Source organism: Oncorhynchus masou, chromosome 7, assembly GCF_036934945.1.
Source record: "Oncorhynchus masou masou isolate Uvic2021 chromosome 7, UVic_Omas_1.1, whole genome shotgun sequence".
NCBI lineage: Eukaryota > Metazoa > Chordata > Actinopteri > Salmoniformes > Salmonidae > Oncorhynchus > Oncorhynchus masou.
In genome coordinates this window covers 5,483,294-5,501,643 of record NC_088218.1, presented here as the reverse complement: position 1 = coordinate 5,501,643, position 18,350 = coordinate 5,483,294, and the positions used below count along the sequence as shown (strand labels likewise).

The 18,350-nt window shown below is 46.7% G+C and overlaps 2 protein-coding genes across 2 annotated transcripts in view; one reads left to right on the top strand and one right to left on the bottom strand.

The window, feature by feature from the left end:
* LOC135542898 (dystrophin-like) overlaps positions 1-8,415 on the bottom strand; it is a 264,431-nt gene extending 256,016 nt beyond the window's left edge. Inside the window, 1 exon segment of the mRNA XM_064970044.1 lies at positions 8,290-8,415. The gene's annotated coding sequence lies outside the window, so the exon portion shown is untranslated.
* The window catches only part of LOC135542929 (dystrophin-like), a gene marked incomplete at its 5' end in the record, with an annotated part of 841,859 nt that overhangs the window by 335,206 nt on the left and 488,303 nt on the right, over positions 1-18,350 (top strand).

Below are 18,350 nucleotides of genomic sequence, written 5' to 3'. Positions count from 1 at the left end.
CATCTGAGAGACATGGAATTCCCTCGCCTCTCTCTCACTCTGATACACCGTGATACAGGAGAACGCATACAGGGGCAAACACACAGAAATAATACACACACACACAAGCAGGCGTGTACACACATAAACACACACACAGAAGCAAACATTTCACACACACAGAAGCAAACGTTTCACACACACACACACACAAGCATTTACATGCCCACAAACACACAGGCATGAACAAACGCCCACAAACAAACGTCATGAACAAACGCAGACACACACAAGTAAACTCACACACACAAACACACATGTACACACACACACACACACACACACACACACACACACACACACCACTGAGTTGTAATGATGCCTTCAGTGACTAGAGGGGAACAGCAAGGTGGGGGGCGAGGCCTTTCTCAGCAGGAACACAACTCCACCGCTCCAAAACAGTGAGAGGGAGAGGGAGTGGGTGGGCGGCAGGCTAATGGCTAAGTCACCAGCTCTAACACACACAGTCTTTTTCAACTAACCTTGTGGGGACACACAATTCAGTCCCATTAAAAATCCTATTTTCCCTAACTCCTAAACCTAACCCTTACCTGAAAACTAACCCGAGCTCCTAACACTAAACCTAATTCTAACTTTAACCCTAAACCCCCTAGAAATAGCATTTGACTTTGTGGGGACTAACAAAATGTCCCCAGTTGGTTAACTCTTTGTTCATTTACTATTATTTTGGGGACTTCTAGTGTAGTTAAACTCGTTCACACACACACACACACACACACACACACACACACACACACACACCACACACACACCAGTTGAGGCTGCAGAGGGGAGGATGGCTCATAATATCATAATAATGGCTGGAATGGAGTCAGTGGAATGGCATCAAACACATGAACCTTGATACCATTACATTTACTCAGTTCCAGCCATTAATATGAGCCGTCCTCCCCTCAGCAGCCTCCACTGACTGACACAGACGTCACACACCCATCACCTCCCACCCCGCAGTGGGAAGGACCCGTGTATAGCATTAACAGCAGTGTTAGGGCTTCCAGGCTGAGGACTGGGATGCAGAAGGGGACTGAAGCCGCGGGACAATAAGCCATCTGTCAATACAAGCAGCGCTTCCCCAGGCAGCCTGCTTCCTCTGACCAGGATCCACGGCTCAATCTGTCTGCAGCGCCGGACAGGCCGGATCAACCAGGAGAAGGAAAGGAATCCCCTGGTCTCTCTCTCACTGACTGGCTGATCTGGCTGGAAACAGAGACTCACTACAGCTCAGTCTAACCTGGAGATACAGACCACAGCTCAGTCTAACCTGGAGATACAGACCACAGCTCAGTCTACCTGGAGATACAGACCACAGCTCAGTCTACCTGGAGATACAGACCACAGCTCAGTCTAAACTGGAGATACAGACCACAGCTCAGTCTACCTGGAGATACAGACCACAGCTCAGTCTACCTGGAGATACAGACCACAGCTCAGTCTAAACTGGAGATACAGACCTAGACAGGACACAGCTCAGTCTAACCTGGAGATACAGACCTAGACAGGACACAGCTCAGTCTAACCTGGAGATACAGACCACAGCTCAGTCTACCTGGAGATACAGACCACAGCTCAGTCTACCTGGAGATACAGACCACAGCTCAGTCTACCTGGAGATACAGACCACAGCTCAGTCTACCTGGGGATACAGACCACAGCTCAGTCTACCTGGAGATACAGACCACAGCTCAGTCTACCTGGAGATACAGACCACAGCTCAGTCTACCTGGAGATACAGACCACAGCTCACAGTCTAACCTGGAGATACAGACCACAGCTCAGTCTACCTGGAGATACAGACCACAGCTGTCTACCTGAGATACAGTCTACCTGGAGATACAGACACAGCTCAGTCTACCTGGAGATACAGACCACAGCTCAGTCTACCTGGAGATACAGACCACAGCTCAGTCTAACCTGGAGATACATACCACAGCTCAGAACCTGGAGATACAGACCACAGCTCAGTCTACCTGGAGATACAGACCACAGCTCAGTCTACCTGGAGATACAGACCACAGCTCAGTCTACCTGGAGATACAGACACAGCTCAGTCTACCTGGAGATACAGACCACAGCTCAGTCTACCTGGAGACAGACACAGCTCAGTCTACCTGGAGATACAGACCACAGCTCAGTCTACCTGGAGATACAGACCACAGCTCAGTCTAACCTGGAGATACAGACCACAGCTCAGTCTACCTGGAGATACAGACCTAGACAGGACACAGCTCAGTCTAACCTGGAGATACAGACCACAGCTCAGTCTACCTGGAGATACAGACCACAGCTCAGTCTACCTGGAGATACAGACCACAGCTCAGTCTACCTGGAGATACAGACCACAGCTCAGTCTACCTGGAGATACAGACCACAGCTCAGTCTAACCTGGAGATACAGACCACAGCTCAGTCTACCTGGAGATACAGACCTACACAGACCACAGCTCAGTCTACCTGGAGATACAGACCACAGCTCAGTCTACCTGGAGATACAGACAGCTCAGTCTAACCTGGAGATACAGACCACAGCTCAGTCTACCTGGAGATACAGACCACAGCTCAGTCTACCTGGAGATACAGACCTAGACAGGACACAGCTCAGTCTAACCTGGAGATACAGACCACAGCTCAGTCTACCTGGGGATACAGACCTACACAGACCACAGCTCAGTCTACCTGGAGATACAGACCTAGACAGACCACAGCTCAGTCTAACCTGGAGATACAGACCACAGCTCAGTCTACCTGGAGATACAGACCACAGCTCAGTCTACCTGGAGATACAGACCACAGCTCAGTCTACCTGGAGATACAGACCACAGCTCAGTCTACCTGGAGATACAGACCTACAGCTCAGTCTACCTGGAGATACAGACCACAGCTCAGTCTACCTGGAGATACAGACCACAGCTCAGTCTACCTGGAGATACAGACCACAGCTCAGTCTACCTGGAGATACAGACCACAGCTCAGTCTACCTGGAGATACAGACCACAGCTCAGTCTACCTGGAGATACAGACCACAGCTCAGTCTAACCTGGAGATACAGACCACAGCTCAGTCTACCTGGAGATACAGACCACAGCTCAGTCTACCTGAAGATACAGACCACAGCTCAGATACAGACCACAGCTCAGTCTACCTGGAGATACAGACCCTGGAGATACAGACCACAGCTCAGTCTACCTGGAGATACAGACCACAGCTCAGTCTACCTGGAGATACAGACCACAGCTCAGTCTACCTGGAGATACAGACCACAGCTCAGTCTACCTGGAGATACAGACCACAGCTCAGTCTACCTGGAGATACGGACCTACACAGAATACATCTCAGTCTACCTGGAGATACAGACCTAGACAGGAGATACAGACCACAGCTCTACCTGGAGATACAGACCACAGCTCAGTCTACCTGGGGATACAGACCACAGCTCAGTCTACCTGGAGATACAGACCACAGCTCAGTCTACCTGGAGATACAGACCACAGCTCAGTCTACCTGGAGATACAGACCACAGCTCAGTCTACCTGGAGATACAGACCACAGCTCAGTCTACCTGGAGATACAGACCACAGCTCAGTCTACCTGGAGATACAGACCACACAGACCATACAGTCTACCTGGAGATACAGACCACAGCTCAGTCTACCTGGAGATACAGACCTACAGGACACAGCTCACTACCTGGACAGCCACAGCTCAGTCTACCTGGAGATACAGACCACAGCTCAGTCTACCTGGAGATACAGACCACAGCTCAGTCTACCTGGGGATACAGACCACAGCTCAGTCTACCTGGAGATACAGACCACAGCTCAGTCTACCTGGAGATACAGACCTAGACAGAACACAGCTCAGTCTACCTGGGGATACAGACCACAGCTCAGTCTACCTGGGGATACAGACCTACACAGACCACAGCTCAGTCTACCTGGAGATACAGACCACAGCTCAGTCTACCTGGAGATACAGACCTAGACAGACCACAGCTCAGTCTACCTGGAGATACAGACCACAGCTCAGTCTACCTGGAGATACAGACCACAGCTCAGTCTACCTGGGGATACAGACCACAGCTCAGTCTACCTGGAGAGATACAGACCACAGCTCAGTCTACCTGGGGATACAGACCACAGCTCAGTCTACCTGGAGATACAGATACAGACCACAGCTCAGTCTACCTGGAGATACAGACCACAGCTCAGTCTACCTGGAGATACAGACCACAGCTCAGTCTACCTGGGGATACAGACCACAGCTCAGTCTACCTGGAGATACAGACCACAGCTCAGTCTACCTGGGGATACAGACCACAGCTCAGTCTACCTGGAGATACAGACCTAGACAGAACACAGCTCAGTCTACCTGGAGATACAGACCAAAGCTCAGTCTACCTGGGGATACAGACCACAGCTCAGTCTACCTGGAGATACAGACATACACAGACCACAGCTCAGTCTACCTGGAGATACAGACCTAGACAGAACACAGCTCAGTCTACCTGGGGATACAGACCACAGCTCAGTCTACCTGGAGATACAGACCTACACAGACCACAGCTCAGTCTACCTGGAGATACAGACCACAGCTCAGTCTAACCTGGAGATACAGAGACATACCACAGCTCAGTCTACCTGGAGATACAGACCACAGCTCAGTCTACCTGGAGATACAGACCACAGCTCAGTCTACCTGGAGATACAGACCACAGCTCAGTCTACCTGGAGATACAGACCACAGCTCAGTCTACCTGGAGATACAGACCACAGCTCAGTCTACCTGGGGATACAGACCACAGCTCAGTCTACCTGGAGATACAGACCTAGACAGACCACAGCTCAGTCTACCTGGAGATACAGACCACAGCTCAGTCTACCTGGAGATACAGACCTAGACAGACCACAGCTCAGTCTACCTGGAGATACAGACCACAGCTCAGTCTACCTGGAGATACAGACCACAGCTCAGTCTAAACTGGAGATACAGACCTAGACAGAACACAGCTCAGTCTAACCTGGAGATACAGACCTACACAGACCACAGCTCAGTCTACCTGGAGATACAGACCACAGCTCAGTCTACCTGGGGATACAGACCACAGCTCAGTCTACCTGGAGATACAGAACACAGCTCAGTCTACCTGGAGATACAGACCACAGCTCAGTCTACCTGGAGATACAGACCTACACAGACCACAGCTCAGTCTACCTGGGGATACAGACCACAGCTCAGTCTACCTGGGGATACAGACCACAGCTCAGTCTACCTGGAGATACAGACCTACACAGACCACAGCTCAGTCTACCTGGAGATACAGACCACAGCTCAGTCTACCTGGAGATACAGACCACAGCTCAGTCTACCTGGAGATACAGACCACAGCTCAGTCTACCTGGAGATACAGACCACAGCTCAGTCTACCTGGAGATACAGACCACAGCTCAGTTTAACCTGGAGATACAGACCACAGCTCAGTCTACCTGGGAATACAGACCTACACAGACCACAGCTCAGTCTAACCTGGAGATACAGACCACAGCTCAGTCTACCTGGGGATACAGACCTACACAGACCACAGCTCAGTCTAACCAGGGGATACAGACCTACACAAACCACAGCTCAGTCTAACCTGGAGGTACAGACCACAGCTCAGTCTACCTGGGAATACAGACCTACACAGACCACAGCTCAGTCTACCTGGGAATATAGACCTAGACAGACCACAGCTCAGTCTAACCAGGGGATACAGACCTACACAAACCACAGCTCAGTCTAACCTGGAGGTACAGACCACAGCTCAGTCTACCTGGGAATACAGACCTACACAGACCACAGCTCAGTCTACCTGGGAATACAGACCTACACAGACCACAGCTCAGTCTAACCTGGGGATATAGACCTAGACAGGACACGGGTTAAAGATGGTTTTGAGGGGCGGTAGGTATAACCTCGAGGTTAGAGCGTTAGGCTAGTAACCGAAAGGTTGTAGGTTTGAATCCCCGAGCCGACAAGGTGAAGACCTGTCGCTGTGCCCTTGAGCAAGGCACTTAAATACAATTGCTCCAAGTGTGCTGGACAATGAGCCATGGCTGTGATCACACTCTCAGTGGGTGTCTCCGAGGGAGTTGTGATATGAGCCACGGCTGTGATCCCACTCTCAGCGGGTGTCTCCGAGGGAGTTGTGTCTCCGAGGGAGTTGTGATATGAGCCATGGCTGTGATCCCACTCTCAGCGGGTGTCTCCGAGGGAGTTGTGATATGAGCCACTGCTGTGATCCCACTCTCAGCGGGTGTCTGAGGGAGTTGTGATATGAGCCACTGCTGTGATCTCACTCTCAGCGGGTGTCTCCGAGGGAGTTGTGATGTGGAAGAAAACACGTTTCCATTACACGCTTGTGAAAGTGACAGGACAAATATAAACACCCCCAAAATTATTATTATTAGAGACGCAACAACTGAGGGTTGATTTTGATTCCCGCATGTTTATTGAGGAGTTAAAAATAGTCTCCCTGAAGAAGCTCATTACTACTTTATCACTCTGACATTCCAACACAACTTCAGCTGCACGGAGGTGACGGAAAGTTCCAGTGTTCCTGTTTTCAACCTTTGAGAATGAGAACAGCCACTGGAACACACACCTTTAAACACATCTCCTCACAGTTCACCAACCACACATACACCTTTAAACACATCTCTCCTCACAGTTCACCAACCACACATACACCTTTAAAACACATCTCTCCTCACAGTTCACCAACCACACATACACCTTTAAACACATCTCTCCTCACAGTTCACCAACCACACATACACCTTTAAACACATCTCTCCTCACAGTTCACCAACCACACATACACCTTTAAAACACATCTCTCCTCACAGTTCACCAACCACACATACACCTTTAAACACATCTCTCCTCACAGTTCACCAACCACACATACACCTTTAAACACATCTCTCCTCACAGTTCACCAACCACACATACACCTTTAAACACATCTCTCCTCACAGTTCACCAACCACACATACACCTTTAAACACATCTCTCCTCACAGTTCACCAACCACACATACACCTTTAAAACACATCTCTCCTCACAGTTCACCAACCACACATACACCTTTAAACACATCTCTCCTCACAGTTCACCAACCACACATACACCTTTAAACACATCTCTCCTCACAGTTCACCAACCACACATACACCTTTAAACACATCTCTCCTCACAGTTCACCAACCACACATACACCTTTAAACACATCTCTCTCACAGTTCACCAACCACACATACACCTTTAAAACACATCTCTCCTCACAGTTCACCAACCACACATACACCTTTAAAACACATCTCTCCTCACAGTTCACCAACCACACATACACCTTTAAACACATCTCTCCTCACAGATCACCAACCACACATACACCTTTAAACACATCTCCCTCACAGTTCACCAACCACACATACACCTTTAAACACATCTCCACAGTTCACCAACCACACATACACCTTTAAACACATCTCTCCTCACAGTTCACCAACCACACATACACCTTTAAACACATCTCTCCTCACAGTTCACCAACCACACATACACCTTTAAACACATCTCCTCACAGTTCACCAACCACACATACACCTTTAAACACATCTCTCCTCACAGTTCACCAACCACACATACACCTTTAAACACATCTCTCCTCACAGTTCACCAACCACACATACACCTTTAAACACATCTCTCCTCACAGTTCACCAACCACACATACACCTTTAAACACATCTCCTCACAGTTCACCAACCACACATACACCTTTAAACACATCTCTCCTCACAGTTCACCAACCACACATACACCTTTAAAACACATCTCTCCTCACAGTTCACCAACCACACATACACCTTTAAACACATCTCTCCTCACAGTTCACCAACCACATGGAGTTAAGTCCATGAAACCTAATGAGCTCTCTGGCTAGTATTGTACCTCAACACACCTCAACGTCACTTGAACCCACGGACACATGACAACCTCATGTAATTACATTGCAGTCAACTCCAGGGAAGTGCACTTTGGATAAGTGCACACTCTGTTCAAATGCGCTACACATAATTGACTGAATAGAATTATACAGCACTTCAGCAGCACAGTTGACACACACTATCTACTTCTCTCTCTCTCTCACACACACACACACACTTCAAATGATAGTTCAACCACGCACCTGAAAAAACATCTAGTCTAACCAATTCAACGGAGAGCGTCCTCGCAATCCTTTGCCTATCCGTTCCTGTCCCGTGATGAGCATCAGAGTGGTTATCCTCCCTGTCAACTGGAAGGTCATAACATGGAGAAATAAAATGGAGGGGTCAACTCCGGTAGGTCCCAAGGAGCCTGCCACCCGTGACAAGTGGCTCCAGCCGTTATCTGTGGTGGCGCGTTTGTTCCCCTCCGTGGTTGAGCGTGGGCGGTGCAGTAATGGCAGTAGGGCAACATCCCAAATGGCACCCTATTCCCTAAATAGTGCACTACTTTTGACCAGGGCTGATAGGGCTCTGGTTAAAAGTAGTGCAGGAAATAGTGGAGGGATTATATCGGCCCTCGTACAAAGCGGATAACAAGGTGACTGGGGCTGATCCGACCCGGTAAACCAATCCAGCAGCACATGGAGCTCGGAGAACTTGTCATATTATTTATAGCCGGGTAGTCTCTACATTACTACCACAGCGAGCTAGACAAGATACTTTGGGCAGACGACAAGTTGCAGTGGCAGAAAGAAAAGCTCAACTAAATGATAACACCAGGTGCAAAGCCTCAGTGACTTGTGGGCAACATATTGGCTTCTCCTTGAAATTCATTGGTAAATTATTATTTGATGATGGAAACAAATGACAACAGCTTTGGCATGGAATGAATAGCCCCAATAGGCCATGAAAACATATTATAGGGAATGTTAAACGGGACCTCTCTCTTTTCCTTCTCTTCGCCGTGTATCATTCTATCCAATTAGGCTACTGGAGATTTATCTTACAAGGCTGCTGCTCGTTGTCATGCACTAAAAAGGCAATAGAAAAAGAATTTGCGTGCTGAGCGCGACACAGTGTGCACACTAAACGACACAGCACAGCTGGGGCTCTGCTGCGTAATCCACCACAAATCTGTGTTACAATTACTGTCAGTCCGGCCGTGGGCACCGACCGACGGGGGAACTTTGTTTACTGCTCCTGTGTTGGCATTGGCCCAGTACCAAAGGTGCCACAGCCGACCAAGGTAAAATTTGTTTTATACTGGATATTTGGTGGATATTCGGATTTCTCTCGTCAATAGTTATTTACCCAAGCAGGCAATGACTATGAAAAATTATATATTCTGAATCAGGGGTGGATGGAGAACAATCCAAACGTTTTTGAAGATTTTATTTTATTTTACAGCAAACAAATATGCGGATTGTTCTTCATCCATCCCTGATTCAGAATATATACTTTTCATAGGCATGCGTCATGCATCATTGAAGGCTTGGTTCAATAGCTATTGAGTAGAGAGAACCGAATATCCACCCAATATCCAATATAAAACTAATTTGAACTCGGTCCACAACCGGACTGGCTGCGGCGGAGGGAGCCCTGGAGCCAACCCCGGCGCGGGCCTCGGGCGCGTCTCTCCTATCTGATAAACGCTCTGTCTGATCTTTCTGGCTGTCACCCTGCGCTAGTATATTATCTGGACACGTTATTTTCTCATCTGCGACTATATTTATAGGGGAGCTGATTAGTCAAACGCCATAACTAGAGCACCTTGCCCCTTTCTGAACATTTTGGACTATCCGCTCGGCTATGCGTCGCAGTTTAGCAGGCTTGTGAAGGTATCGCCCAGTATAGATATCCCCCGTTGCTAGGGCTGCTCACGAGTTGTCTCCCCGCTCTCTAGATCCGTAAAGACTAATCACAGACATGTCAAGTGGACTCGAACGTTATTTAACGTTGAGAGACTTATCATAACGCAACACCACAGCCGCAAAGTAAGACACTTCAAATTAATAACAACGCGTTATTCTTTATGATATCCGCTTATATTGGGATACATTTGCCCGAGCTCCTTTAAATCTTACCTGAAATTGTTCCATGCTAACCAAATTTCGTTTAGTTAATCAACATCAGACGCAGGATATCCAAAGCTTGCTCTGTTCCCGTTCATCTCTCATTCCCGGGCCGTTGTAATGTTTCTATAAAGCCGTTGTATTAGCAGACTTGGCCAGGTTACAGCGGCTCACACTGAGGCAGCGCGATGCCAAATATCTCGTCTTCCCAGGAGCACGAGCATAACCTACTCCCGCCGAATCCGCGTGGCTCTGTCTGGTGAGCGCGCGGCGCTGGTAGAGGACCTCTCCAGTGTGACAGCTGACAGAATCGCTTATTCCCTCTCTCCTCATGGGCATTCCCCGAATCAGACACGTCTGCCTTTATCCGTTCTCCAAATGATAGACATTGAAGGGCATTTAAAACCTGAGATATGGTGAAACAATATGTCTATATTATTTTGAGAGTGCAGGTGTAATGTCACATATCAGACATCAGTGTGTGTGTGTGTGTGTGTGTGTGTGTGTGTGTGTGTGTTCAGGAATTATATTAAATTCCTTTGCTGAAGTGACTATAATTGAAAGGTGTAGGTGTAGGTGTGTAAAATCCCTATGTTTTCATTGGCTGCTCCATGACCAGACAGGCCATCTATCCTGTTACTATTGGCTGATCTTAAACTGAGAAGCCATATGTGTGTTTATTTACTGTCACTAATCCAGAACTGTCTGACGTAACATCACCAAACTATCTCCTATCCTATTGGTTAAACCATGCCCAGAACTCTGTATTCTGGGTTTCAATTGGCTGAAGGCCGGTATAAAGACTGCCTCCTGTGTGTTTCTTGATGCGGGCGGCAAACAGGGTGATAGTGCGAGCAGCTGGCAGAAGTCAGACCAATCTGATGGCTCATTTGGTGTGTGTGTGTGTGTGTGTGTGTGTGTGTGTGTGTGACATTTGGCTGTGGGTTCTGCCAACATGAAGGGACACATTTACTCAATAAACGGTAAGGAGGACACATTATCTAAACACAGGGATGCATTGATAGGGCAATATGCGTGCACACACACACACACACACACACACATACACACACGGCAAGGCATCCCTTGAATGGGTTCTGTGGAGTACACACTCATCCCTGGCCAACCAGCGTTGACAGAACATACAGCCACCCTCCACATGTCCCCCAGTCCCTCATCACAGATCCACACTGCTGTGATCACAGTGGCACATCAACTCACAGCAGGAACATAAAGCATCCCTCCACATGTCCCCCAGTCCCCATACACCAGAGACCACACTGCTGTGATCACAGTCAACACATCATGTCACTCAGAACATACAGCCACCCTCCACATGTCCCCCAGTCCCCATACACCAGAGACCACACTGCTGTGATCACAGTCAACACATCATGTCACTCAGAACATACAGCCCACCCTCCACATGTCCCCCAGTCCCCATACACCAGAGACCACACTGCTGTGATCACAGTCAACACATCATATCACTCAGAACATACAGCCACCCTCCACATGTCCCCCAGTCCCCATACACCAGAGACCACACTGCTGTGTTCACAGTCAACACATGTCACTCAGAACATACAGCCACCCTCCACATGTCCCCCAGTCCCCATACACCAGAGACCACACTGCTGTGATCACAGTCAACACATCATGTCACTCAGAACATACAGCCATACAGCCATACAACATACTACATAAAGGCTGGTGTGGCTTTATGATTGGGCCTGATTGGTGTTACAGTTTTGCCACAGCTAACACACCTAATCATGATCTTCAGTTTAGAATGACATTTGATTAATCAGCTGTGTTTGCTAGGGATGGAGAAAAAGTCTGACACCAATCAGGCCCTGGAGGACTGGAGTTGCCCACCCCTGGTTTAATGTGTCCTATGTTCTGAGTGATATGATGTGTTGACTGTGAACACAGCAGTGTGGGACTTTAAGAGAACAATAACATGGAATAAGACCCACTATGGGACCCACTATGGGACTTTAAGAGAACAATAACATGGAATAAGACCCACTATGGGACTTTAAGAGAACAATAACATGGAATAAGACCCACTATGGGACTGTAAGAGAACAATAACATAGAATAAGACCCACCATGGGACTTTAAGAGAACAATAACATGGAATAAGACCCACTATGGGACTTTAAGAAAACAATAACATAGAATAAGACCCACTATGGGACTTTAAGAGAACAATAACATGGAATAAGACCCACTATGGGACTTTAAGAGAACAATAACATGGAATAAGACCCACTATGGGACTTTAAGAGAACAATAACATGGAATAAGACCCACTATGGGACTTTAAGAGAACAATAACATGGAATAAGACCCACTATGGGACTTTAAGAGAACAATAACATGGAATAAGACCCACAATGGGACTTTAAGAGAACAATAACATGGAATAAGACCCACTATGGGACTTTAAGAGAACAATAACATTGAATAAGACCCACTATGGGACTTTAAGAGAACAATAACATGGAATAAGACCCACTATGGGACTTTAAGAGAACAATAACATAGAATAAGACCCACTATGGGACTTTAAGAGAACAATAACATGGAATAAGACCCACTATGGGACTTTAAGAGAACAATAACATGGAATAAGACCCACTATGGGACTTTAAGAGAACAATAACATGGAATAAAACCCACTATGGGACTTTAAGAGAACAATAACATGGAATAAGACCCACTATGGGACTTTAAGAGAACAATAACATGGAATAAAACCCACTATGGGACTTTAAGAGAACAATAACATGGAATAAGACCCACTATGAAACATTCTTAGATGATTTGGCCCCGTACAGAAACAACCCCTAACACATACACCCTAGATAGTTCACTATTTTTCCCACTTTTGTATATTTGAAAGGAGTTCATGTAATTGTTTCAATCTACAGGAAGTCCCTACTAGGCTAGGGGCTAAGGGAACTGCCTGGAGGTTTCTGTCAACAAGATCTCATTGTTTCCTGTTGAAATTCAACATATTATGGAAAAACGTCTGTTTTTACGCATTAATTGCATGTGGTTACAGGGTTGAAACAGAAACTCAGAGGGTTACGTTTAGGTATTCATTGTGAGTGGTTAAGTTTAGGTATTCATTGTGAGTGGTTACGTTTAGGTATTCATTGTGAGTGGTGAAGTTTCGGTATTCATTGTGAGTGGTTAAGTTTAGGTATTCATTGTGAGTGGTTAAGTTTAGGTATTCATTGTGAGTGGTTAAGTTTAGGTATTCATTGTGAGTGGTTAAGTTTAGGTATTCATTGTGAGTGGTTAAGTTTAGGTATTCATTGTGAGTGGTTAAGTTTAGGTATTAATTGTGAGTGGTTAAGTTTAGGTATTCATTGTGAGTGGTTAAGTTTAGGTATTCATTGTGAGTGGTTAAGTTTAGGTATTCATTGTGAGTGGTTAAGTTTAGGTATTCATTGTGAGTGGTTAAGTTTAGGTATTCATTGTCAGTGGTTAAGTTTAGGTATTCATTGAGAGTGGTTAAGATGGCTCAGTGGTCTAATGAGGGAGTTCTCTGGCTCTGAGCATCACAAGTTCGCTCCCAGTGCTGGGTGATCGTTTGACATTTCTTTTGGGGGTTGAGCACAGAGGAAGGCATATATCGACGTTCTTAGGACCTTTACAAACGTCCGAAACCGCTGTCTATTGCTAGTGATCAGTTTGTTGCTGTAGGTGCCCTTACTCTGCCCTGAAATAAGCATTGTGGAGAAGCCTTTAAGGTTGACTAGACGTGATATACAGCATCTCCACTTGGATGATGACAAAGCTTCTGTTCTCTGGTCATTAAAATAATACCATCATTTATTACATTTCTCCATATTCTCTTAATTAAAATTCATTTATCACAGTGTGAGAATTCAGAACGGAGCCATTAACGAGACTGCTCTCTTGGCCATATCTATCAGAGGGTGAGTGTGTGTATGTGTGTGTGTGTGCGTGTGTGCAGTGATAAATCATATTTAACAATCTACATTTGCTAAACCTGACCATCTGACTCCATTTAATATTATAGTAAAACCAGGTGCAATCAAGAATTCTGAGTTTGGCAGGACTAAGGTAATAGTCATGAGAAGTGAATGTATTATTTAAAAGTGTTATACAATGAATGAAATAACATACAAGACATAAAGCTGAAGTTACAAGTCAACCCTGACATTAACAAAGCATCTCCAATCTCGACCTATAGATCCTCAGGTCACCTTCCAAGACAAAGCATGAACTACTCAGACCAACTCAGGCCATGGGCTTTGCTGGCTCACAAGAGAAGCATTTCATACAACCTTATTCCATGGACAGCGTACAGGAGTAGAGGCAGAACAACGACATTTCATTCCATTTAGAACAGTTGAAGGTGTGACTCTTTCAAACGAAAACCAACCACCATTGACCAATCAAACGATACCAAGTTACAGTAACCTGATGGCCCAGGCCTGACCTCCACAGGATGTCACAGCATCTAAAGGCTGGTGTGGGGGGTGACACCAGCACAGATGAGGCACAATTCCTAAAGACTATAAAAACCCTTTGCATAGAGTCAAGTAGAGTTCCCCCTGTACATATCCAAGTTACCATAGCGATCATGTAGAGTTCACCATGTACAGATACAAGTTACCATAGAGTCATGTAGAATTCACCCTGTACAGATAAAAGTTACCATAGAGATCAAACATCCAGATACAAGTTACCACAGAGATCATTCATCAATATACAAGTTACCACAGAGATCATTCATCAATATACAAGTTACCACAGAGATCATTCATCAATATACAAGTTACCACAGAGATCATTCATCCAGATACAGTGACAGAGAGGAGAGAGAGAGGAGAAAGAAAGGAGACAGGGAGGAGACAGAGAGGAGACAGGGAGGAGACAGAGTGGAGACAGAGAGGAGACAGGGAGGAGACAGAGTGGAGACAGAGAGGAGACAGAGAGGAGACAGAGTGGAGACAGAGAGGAGACAGAGTGGAGACAGAGAGGAGACAGAGAGGAGACAGAGAGGAGACAGACAGGAGACAGGGAGGAGACAGAGAGGAGACAGAGAGGAGACAGAGTGGAGACAGAGAGAAGACAGAGTGGAAACAGAGTGGAAACAGAGGGAGACAGAGAGGAGGCAGAGAGGAAATAGAGAGGAGACAGAGAGGAGACAGAGTGGAAATATAGAGGAGACAGAGAGGAGACAGGGAGGAGAGAGAGAGGAGAGAGAAGGAAGATATAGGGAGGAGACAGAGAGGAGACAGGGAGGAGACAGGGAGGAGACAGAGTGGAAATAGAGAGGAGACAGAGAGGAGACAGGGAGGAGACAGAGTGGAAATAGAGAGGAGACAGAGAGGAGACAGGGAGGAGACAGGGAGGAGACAGGGAGGAGACAGAGTGGAAATAGAGAGGAGACAGAGAGGAGACAGGGAGGAGACAGGGAGGAGACAGAGTGGAGACAGAAAGGAGACAGGGAGGAGACAGGGAGGAGACAGAGAGGAGACAGGGAGGAGACAGGGAGGAGACAGAGAGGTGACAGAGTGGAGACAGAAAGGAGACAGGGAGGAGACAGGGAGGAGACAGAGAGGAGACAGGGAGGAGACAGGGAGGAGACAGAGAGGAGACAGAGAGGAGACAGGGAGGAGACAGAGAGGAGACAGGGAGGAGACAGGGAGGAGACAGAGAGGAGACAGGGAGGAGACAGGGAGGAGACAGAGTGGAAATAGAGAGGAGACAGAGAGGAGACAGGGAGGAGACAGGGAGGAGACAGGGAGGAGACAGAGTGGAGACAGGGAGGAGACAGAGTGGAAATAGAGAGGAGAAAGAGAGGTGACAGAGTGGAGACAGAAAGGAGACAGAGAGGATCGAGAGAGGAGAGAGAAGGAAGATATAGGGAGGAGACAGGGAGGAGACAGAGAGGAGACAGGGAGGAGACAGAGAGGAGACAGAAGGAAGATATAGGGAGGAGACAGGGATGAGACAGAGAGGAGACAGAGAGGAGACAGAGAGGAGACAGAAGGAAGATATAGGGAGGAGACAGGGATGAGACAGAGAGGAGACAGAGAGGAGACAGGGAGGAGACAGAGAGGAGACAGGGAGGAGACAGAGTGGAGACAGAAGGAAGATATAGGGAGGAGACCGGGAGGACATAGTTTGGGGCCAAGCCTACATGTTCCACAGGGATGCCAACCCCATGTAGACTCCAAAGCTTCCCACAGTTGTGTCAAGTTGTCTGGATGTCCTTTGGGTGGTGGACCATTCTTGATGCACACGGGAAACTGTTGAGCGTGAAAAACCCAGCAGCGTTACAGTTCCTGACACAAACTGATGAACCTGGCACCTACTACCATACCCCGTTCAAAGGCACCTAAATCCTTTTGTCTTCCCGTTCACCCTCTGAATGGCACACAAACACAATCCATGTCTCAATTATCTCAAGGCTTGTAAATCCTTCCCCAACCTGTCTCCTCCCCTTCATCTACACGGATTGAAGTGGACTTAACCAGTGACATCAATAAGGGATCACAGCTTTCACCTAGTTTCACCTAATCAGTCTATGTCATGGAAAGAGCAGGTGTCATTAAAGTTTGGTACACTCAGTGTACAGTCATGGCCAAAAGTTTTGAGAATGACACAAATATTAATTTCCACAAAGTTTGCTGCTTCAGTGTCTTTAGATATTTTTGTCAGATGTTACTATGGAATACTGAAGTATAATTACAAGCATTTCATAAGTGTCAAAGGTTCTTATTGACAATTACATGAAGTTGATGCAAAGAGTCAATATTTGCAGTGTTGACCCTTCTTTTTCAAGACCTCTGCAATCCGCCCTGACATGCTGTCAATTAACTTCTGGGCCACATCCTGACTGATGGCAGCCCATTCTTGCATAATCAATGCTTGGAGTTTGTCAGAATTTGTGGGTTTTAGTTTGTCCACCCGCCTCTTGAGGATTGACCACAAGTTCTCAATGGGATTAAGGTCTGGGGAGTTTCCTGGTCATGGACCCAAAATATCGATGTTTTGTTCCCTGAGCCACTTAGTTGTCACTTTTGCCTTATGGCAAGGTGCTCCATCATGCTGGAAAAGGCATTGTTTGTCACCAAACTGTTCCTTGACGGTTGAGAGAAGTTGTACTCGGAGGATGTGTTGGTACCATTCATTATGCATGGCTGTGTTCTTAGGCAAAATTGTGAGTGAGCCACTCCCTTGGCTACAACCCCACACATTAATGATCTCAGGATGCTTTACTGTTATCCGATAAATGGATGGTTTAGGTGCAATCTTACTGGCAGCAATATCCTTGCCTGTGAAGCCCTTTTTGTGCAAAGCAATGATGATGGGGACGTGTTTCCTTGCAGGTAACCATGGTAGACAGAGGAAGAACAATGACTCCAAGCATCACCCTCCGTTTGAAGCTTCCAATCTGTTATTAGAACTCAATCAGTATGACAGAGTGATCTCTAGCATTGTCCTCGTCAACACACACCTGTGATAACGAGAGAATCACTGACATGATGTCAGCTGGTCCTTTTGTGGCAGGGCTGAAGTGCAGTGGAAATGTTTTTGGGGGATTCAGTTAATTTGCATGGCAAAAAGGGACTTTGCAATTAATTGCAATTCATCTGATCACTCTTCATAACATTCTGGAGTATATGCAAATTGCTATCATACAAACTGAGGCAGCAGACTTTGTGAAAATTAATATTTTTGTCAATCTCAAAACTTTTGGCCACGACTGTAGTATAAATGTGTGTGTTGCCAGGATAGATCTCCAACACTGTCGCTGTGTGGTGCAGCTTAGTCTATTGGAGTGGGACAGACTGTTAAATAGCCATCACTAGCCCGGCTACTACCTGGTTACTCAACCCTGCACCTTAGAGGCTGCTGCCCTATATACACAGACACATTTGATTTGATTTACAATACTTTGGTAGCTGGGGTCCATTGTACAGGGCTATTGGTACATTACCAGTTCATGAATGATCTTCTACTGTTGCTTATAGGATCAATAACCTTACTGTCAGGTCTATTTACTGTAAGATGTACTGTATCCGTGGTAACTGCATGTGGCTTCTGGGTGTTGTTAGACTAATGCTGTCGGGGTATTCCTACGCCTCAGTTCGCTATGGGGTATTTGCACGAGAGTACTGTTGCTATGGTAT